Raw genomic sequence first — 6,824 nt, forward strand, 5'->3', positions numbered from 1 at the left:
CCATTTTGCAGAAGTAGAAAAACTCATCCTCAAATTCACATGGAATCTCAAGGGACCCTGGACACCAAAATAGTCAGAAAAAAAAATAAATAAATTTGGAGGACTCACAGTTCCAGATTTGAAAACTTACTACAAAGCTATGTGAATGAAAACAGCGTGGTACTAGCATAAAGAGACATATATCAATAGAATAGAATGGAGAGCCCAGAAATAAATTTTGACAAGGGGTGCCAAGACCACTCAATGTGGAAAAATAGTCTTTTGGGCAAAACTGGATATTGACAAGAAAAAAAATTAAGTTTAACCTTTATCTTACATGATATACAAAAATTAACTCAAAATGGACACCTGGCTCCTAAGATTTCCACACTTACAGTGAATTTCATTTGTCTGGAGGGTCGAAAAGGACTATCTTGTTAAAGAGACAGATTTCTGAGCCCGCCTCCTATCTCCAACTCAGAAAATTTTGGTCAAGGCTGGGAGTCTACATCTTGAACAAGCATCCCAGGTGTTCTGATGAAAACTGTAGCCCACACTTTGAGCAATAGTGAGAGGGTTTAAACGAATGAGCTTCGGGGATCCGTGCGCCTCCAGAATTCTTTACAACATTTTGTTTCTATATATGTATTTTCTAAGGAGAGGTTTCATAAACTTTAACATATTATTAAAGGTGCCTGTGACAGATCTGGTCAAGATGACAGAATAGATAAATGTTGTGTTTGCCTCCTCTCATGCCCACATCAAAATGACAACTAAAGAACAATTGTCATGGAAATCTAGCTTACCAGAAGTCTTACAACTAAGGACATACAGAAGGGGCCATGTCAAGACTGTTAGGAGGGATGGAGATGCGGATTGGAAGGGATATCTTGGCTGCAGAAGTCCCCTCAGAAGAACAAAGGAGCCTTGTCCCATTTTGGGCTCCCCAGCCCAGGGTTCCAGTGTTGGTAAGAGGAATCCCCACAAAATTGGGATGTGAAAATCAGCAGATATAGTTGCTGACTGGGGCAGAGGGTTATGGGGATCTGATGTACGGATGTACTTGCTGACAGACTCACTCACTTTGGGCTCTGGCACTTAGGAAGCAGCTCAAAGGATGCCAGAAACATTGGGAGGAACTGAATTGTCTGGCTTCAGGGCGAGGGCTGGAGGGGCAGCTTTCTCCCAGACAGAAGTACTGGCAGAGGCCATTGTTCCTTTGTTGGGCCCCACAGGACACCTACTACATAAGACCACTTTACTAAGACCAGGAGACATAGCAGCTCTACTTGATACATAGAAACAAACACAGGGAGGCAATCATAATGGGGAGACAAAGAAATATGTCCCAAATGAAAGAACAGAGCAAAGCTTCAGAAAAAGAACTAAACAAAATGGAGACAAGCAATCTACCAGATGCAGAGTTCAAAACACTGGTTACAAGGATGATCAATGAACTTAAGAGAAGAGTAGATGAGCTCAGTGAGAACTTTAACAAAGAGCTAAAAATATAAAAATGGAGATAAAAAACATAAGAAATCAGTCAGAAATGAAGAATACAATAACTGAAATGAAGAAACCTTAGGAGGAATCAGTAGTAGATTAAATGAATCAGTAATTTAGAAAAGTAGCAGAAAACACTCAATTATAACAACAAGAAAAATATCTAAAAATATGAGGATACTTTAAGGGGCCTCTGAGACAACGTTAAGTATACCAACATTCACATTATAGTAATACCAGAAAGAGAAGAGTGAGAGCAAAGAAATGAAAACCTATTTGAAGAAATAGTGATGAAAGATTTCAGTAACCTGGTGAAGGAAATAGACGTGCAAGCCTAGGAAGCTCAGAGTCCCAAACAAGATGAACCTAAAGAAGCGCACACCAAGACATATCGTAATTAAAATATCAAAGCTTAAAGACAAAGAATATATTAAAAGCAGCTGATTTCTCAACAAAAACTTTGCAGGCCAGAAGGGATTGGTATGAAATATTCAAAGTGATGAAAAGCAAGGACCTATAACCAAGATTACTCCACCCAGCAAAGCTATTATTTAAAATCAAAGCATAGACAAGAAGAAGTTAAAGGAGTTCATCACCATCAAACCAGTATTACAAGAAATGTTAAAGGGACTTCTTTAATAAGAAGAAAAAAATTAAAATATGAATAATGAAATGGCAATAACTACATATCTATCAACAATTACTTTAAATGTAAATGGATTAAATGCTCCAGTCAAAAGACATAGGATGGCTAAATACAGAAATCAGTTTCGATTGATGATAAACTATGAAGTAGTCATGATAGGAAATAAGAAAAACACGAAAATGTAAATGAGGAGAAAAACATTACCCAGTCTATCAGTGTTAATGTTTTGTTCTATTTTTAAGGTATTATTATTGAGTATTATATATGCATTTTATTATGTAAGATACTTTTAGATATAAAAAAGACAGACCTTGACCAATTGATTAAGGACTGTAGACACACACACAAAAACTTGGGTAGTATATTTATTTTTTAAGTTCTGAAATACCAGAGATTTAACATAAAGCAGGAAACACACACACACTCACAAACACATACACACACATACATACACTACTGGGGGAAAGCACACTTCCATCTGTCATGTTCATCTTAATAGGAAAAATACAAAACTAGTAGTTAGAAAAATCTTAGTTCTGGTTCCTTCTGCATCATTTCCTACTTGTATAATTCTAGATTATATTATTTAATATTAACTTACTATTTCTGGGTTTTTGATGATTGACCTCATATAAGGATAATAGCACATAATCTTTCTGAAGGTAGAACACAGGACTATATGATATCCTGAGGTTCATATATGTATGTGGATATAGATACACACAAAAATACACGTATATGTTTATATGCATATATACATGTATAAACATAGATATACATATCTTTATATACATATAAAATTACTTCTGTTAGGCCATCTGGAAAATGCAGAAGACTGTAAAGAAATAAAAATAATCTAAATTCTCACGACTTGGAGATAACAGCTTTTATCCAGTATTTTTTTTTTTAAACATAAAAATTCAAGTAGCATCCACTTTGGCTTGGCATTGTGTTACAGACATGCAGAGTGTCAAAGGCAAAGAATAGCACTAAGTCCAGAAGAACTGCATAAGTAATGAAAAGATACAAAATACTTATATTTATACAAGCAGAATGTCAATGCACTTTTTGTATAAGTTACACACTTGGAAGCCTATGATTATTTTTCACAATAGACATGCTTCACCATAAAATAAACAAAGAATGTTAATGGAAACAAAAAACTGGAAAATGCAGAACTGACATGTTAATTTGTATCTGTATTGAACATGACACCGGGTAGGGAGCAGTGCTTCAATAAATGTTTATATACCTTTTACCTAGTTAGCCAATCACATCAACTTTTATGCAATACGTAAATGAAGCAAGCTTTATGTACTCTAAATTAAAGTTTACAGTACTTGAAATGCTAACAAGAAAGCTGCAGTAGAATGCTGCCGTTGTTTCACAAGTGCATCGAATTGCTCAGTCACGCCAACTGTCTCAGGTAACCAACTTCAGCAGCACAGGCTTGCAGGGTGAAATTGTAGCTGAGAATGGTCTATAGTGATTAGAACGAGATGAGCAGTGGGAAAGATCTATGAGAAATCAGCCTGGGCTGCTGGTGAAGAGATGAGAAGAGAACAAGAAAGGGAACACTAAGAAAGGTTTCCTACAGGAGTTTGTGTGTAAGAAAAGAGGGAATAGCAGCCCCAAGAGATGGTGAGACCCATTTTGTTTTGGAAGCAATCATACAAGTTTCATGTGGTGGATTGTATGTAAATCATACACACCATGACCACTCCAACTTCCCATGGAATTTCTGCCCAGCAAGGATCTGGTTACAATGAGTCCTGTTTTGGGACACCTTGTAAAGCTTATTGGAAGTTTCTTAGAACTACAAAGTACGTAGGGACCATGGAGCTCAGAGAGCAACCATTTTATTTCCCAGAGAATGCTGGGGCTTACCTAGGGTTTAAATGATTAGCCTGAGAACATGTCTGTTAGCAGCAAAAGTAGATTTCACGAGTGCTCCGACTATATTGCTTTTCTTCATCTCACATTATGTGATTTACAATGGTCCTACTATGGAATCCCGAGGTTCTCCAAGGCTATCCTGAAATCTATTTATAAAGGTTCATTGTCTATTCAAGAATATTATAGTCTCATCTGTAAAATTCTGTCTGGAAAAATGATATCCCTAAAGTTTTGTGTACCAAGATAAGTCTCAAAACCCAGAAGAGACACAGGAAACACCTCAGGCATTCTCAGTACTTTATATGAAATATCTTTTCTTCAGCAAAGCAAGAATAAAATGTTGAAAAAAAGTTGATACATTTGTAAACACTAATGTGATAGCATATCTTTAATCTTAGTGCTTCAAACTATTTTATTTTTATTGACCTGAGAGTAGGTCATTTGGAGTTTTGCCATAAAAACTTCAAGTTGTCAAGTTTCTATTTCTCAGCTGAAAAGCTGTCATTAAGGAAAAGCCCTTATTTTCTTTTGGTGCCTGATTAAGTTGCATGTTTCTTCAAAAATATTTTGTATCAAGTAGTAACATAAGCATTAAATTCATAGTATTCAAACTCATTCATAAAACTCATTTTTCCAAAATATGGGAAAAGGCATTTTCAGTGTCTTTCATTTCCCTGAAAAGTGGTGAGGATATAGAATTGCATATTCCATACATTGGAAACATTGCTGCTGAAGAGAATCGTCTACTAAATGTATTAGAGGTTGAGGCTGAGGTTGCTCCCAAGAATACCCTTACTTTACCTTTGTATAAAACCATATTATTCATATCTAATTTGCCTGACTTCTGAATATGAAGTAATCAAGCAATCAAAACCAGGTCAGGTGAGACAGCCCAAAGGACACAAATGTAACTTAAATGAAACATTCATAACATTCCTAGAAAGATCGCAGTCCTGATAAATAGGGACTTCCGTATTTTGACCTTGCCATTTACGATGCAGGAACTATAGCAATAACTTCAGCAGGGTACTCAGAGAGCTTCCTAAGCAGCAAATTCTTTTCTTTTCCTTCATTAATGAATTCCTGCTTAAAAATTAAAGACTCTTCCTTGGTTCTATCTCTTCCTTCACAACTTATCCTCTACTCTGCTACACTTTCTAAAAGACTCTCTAGCTTATAAACCTACAATGGCTTTCTCTTGCCAAGAGAAATCTGGAAGGCAATGTGGTGCAGCCAAAAGAGCCAAGAGTAAGGAAATTTGCCTTCTAGACCCTCCTGGAAGTGGGGGAAATTAACCCCTTGGTTCCTCTGTCTCTTATTTTCAAAATGGGAGGTTATATTTGATTTCCAGCTTTAAAACTGTGTGTGTGCGTGTTCTGCAGCAGTCTGATATATTTATGAACTATACAACACTCCCTAGCACTCAATTTTTAAAAGACACATCATATTCTCCAGTTATTTTTGCATGTACATTTGTTTCTGTACTCTTTAATTGCATACACTTTTCTCTACCTCTTGGTTCTGCCTCCTTTCCCACCCTTACCTCTTATTAGACAGGATTTGAAATTGATTTCGACTACAACAACAACAAAATAAATAAATTAAGGTAGGACAAAAGACACTGTTCGTGTGATTAAAATATCGCTAAATTTCCCCGGCAGCTGTAGCTTAAAAGGAAATCCAATAAGTCGTTAAACCTTATTATCAGTAAAGAAGAACCATTCCCAAACTTTCCCTGAACTTAACTGTAAAAGAAAGTTTTAATGTGGGACATTATAGGAGACATTGTAAGTGATGCAATGAACTAATCCTTAACATTCATACAGCATACTTCAAATTTCATGTGGTTGCTTCCTGAGAGGGCCTCCAATATAAGCTGAAGGCAAAATGTTAATGTAAAAGTAGTGAAGATGAAGATGATACTTTTAAAAAATCCTTAATAGTTCTTTGCAGAATATTAGAAATTCAGTAGGCGCTAAATATTTGTTAATGATCTCTCTAAGGGAACTTTTACATTATCGATTTTTGAAAACTAGTGATGGACGTCTACAATGTTTTTCTCTTAGGGGCCTCTAAGTTATCAAATAGAGAATGCTACCTCCCTAAGTTAATACAATTTAATCATTGATTAGTTATTTGGTTTGTTTTCTCTGCAATATCAGAGTTGGAATTCTCAATAGGAGAAATTAATGGTTTCATTGAATTAGAATCATTTTTAAGATTATGATCTTGATCTTTTTTTTCCCCTTTTATTATTTATTATTATTTATGCCTATGGCACCTGGTCTTCCCAGGTGGTCTCCCATCCAAGTACTAACCAGGCCCAACACTGCGTAGCTTCTGAGATCAGACATCGGGGTCTTTCAGGGTGGCATGGCCAAAGGCCATGGACCAAAACTCCCCTGGGGGGTGAGCCCAGCACCTTTGCGTGTAAAGCAGACATGCTAATTGCTACACTATGGAACCATATCCTGATCCTGGTCTCTGATAGAGCTCCAAGTATGTAACAGTATCAACCACAATATCTTTGGGCTAGAAGGCCAAAGAGCATGGTTGAACCTCATTCTTCTCACGCATCTACTTAGACCAGGGTTTCTCAAACTCAGGATTGACATTTTGGGCAGGTTAGTTCTTTTTATAGGGGGCTGTCCTGTGGAGGAAGTTTAGGAGGACCTTTGGTTTCTACTCACCAGATGCCAATAACATCCCCAGCTGTGATAATCAAAAATGCTTCCAGACTATGCCAACTGTTCCATGGTGCGCTAATTCATCCTTTTTGAAAATTACTGCTTTAGAGTGC

General features: G+C 36.6%; 1 pseudogene; it reads right to left on the reverse strand.

Moving 5' to 3' along the window:
• Window positions 1–6,293: 6,293 nt before the first annotated feature.
• LOC118611152 lies at window positions 6,294–6,409 on the reverse strand (annotated as a pseudogene).
• Window positions 6,410–6,824: the final 415 nt, after the last annotated feature.

This window comes from Rousettus aegyptiacus, unplaced genomic scaffold (assembly GCF_014176215.1).
Source record: "Rousettus aegyptiacus isolate mRouAeg1 unplaced genomic scaffold, mRouAeg1.p scaffold_m13_p_13, whole genome shotgun sequence".
In the NCBI taxonomy this organism is placed as follows: Eukaryota; Metazoa; Chordata; class Mammalia; order Chiroptera; family Pteropodidae; genus Rousettus; species Rousettus aegyptiacus.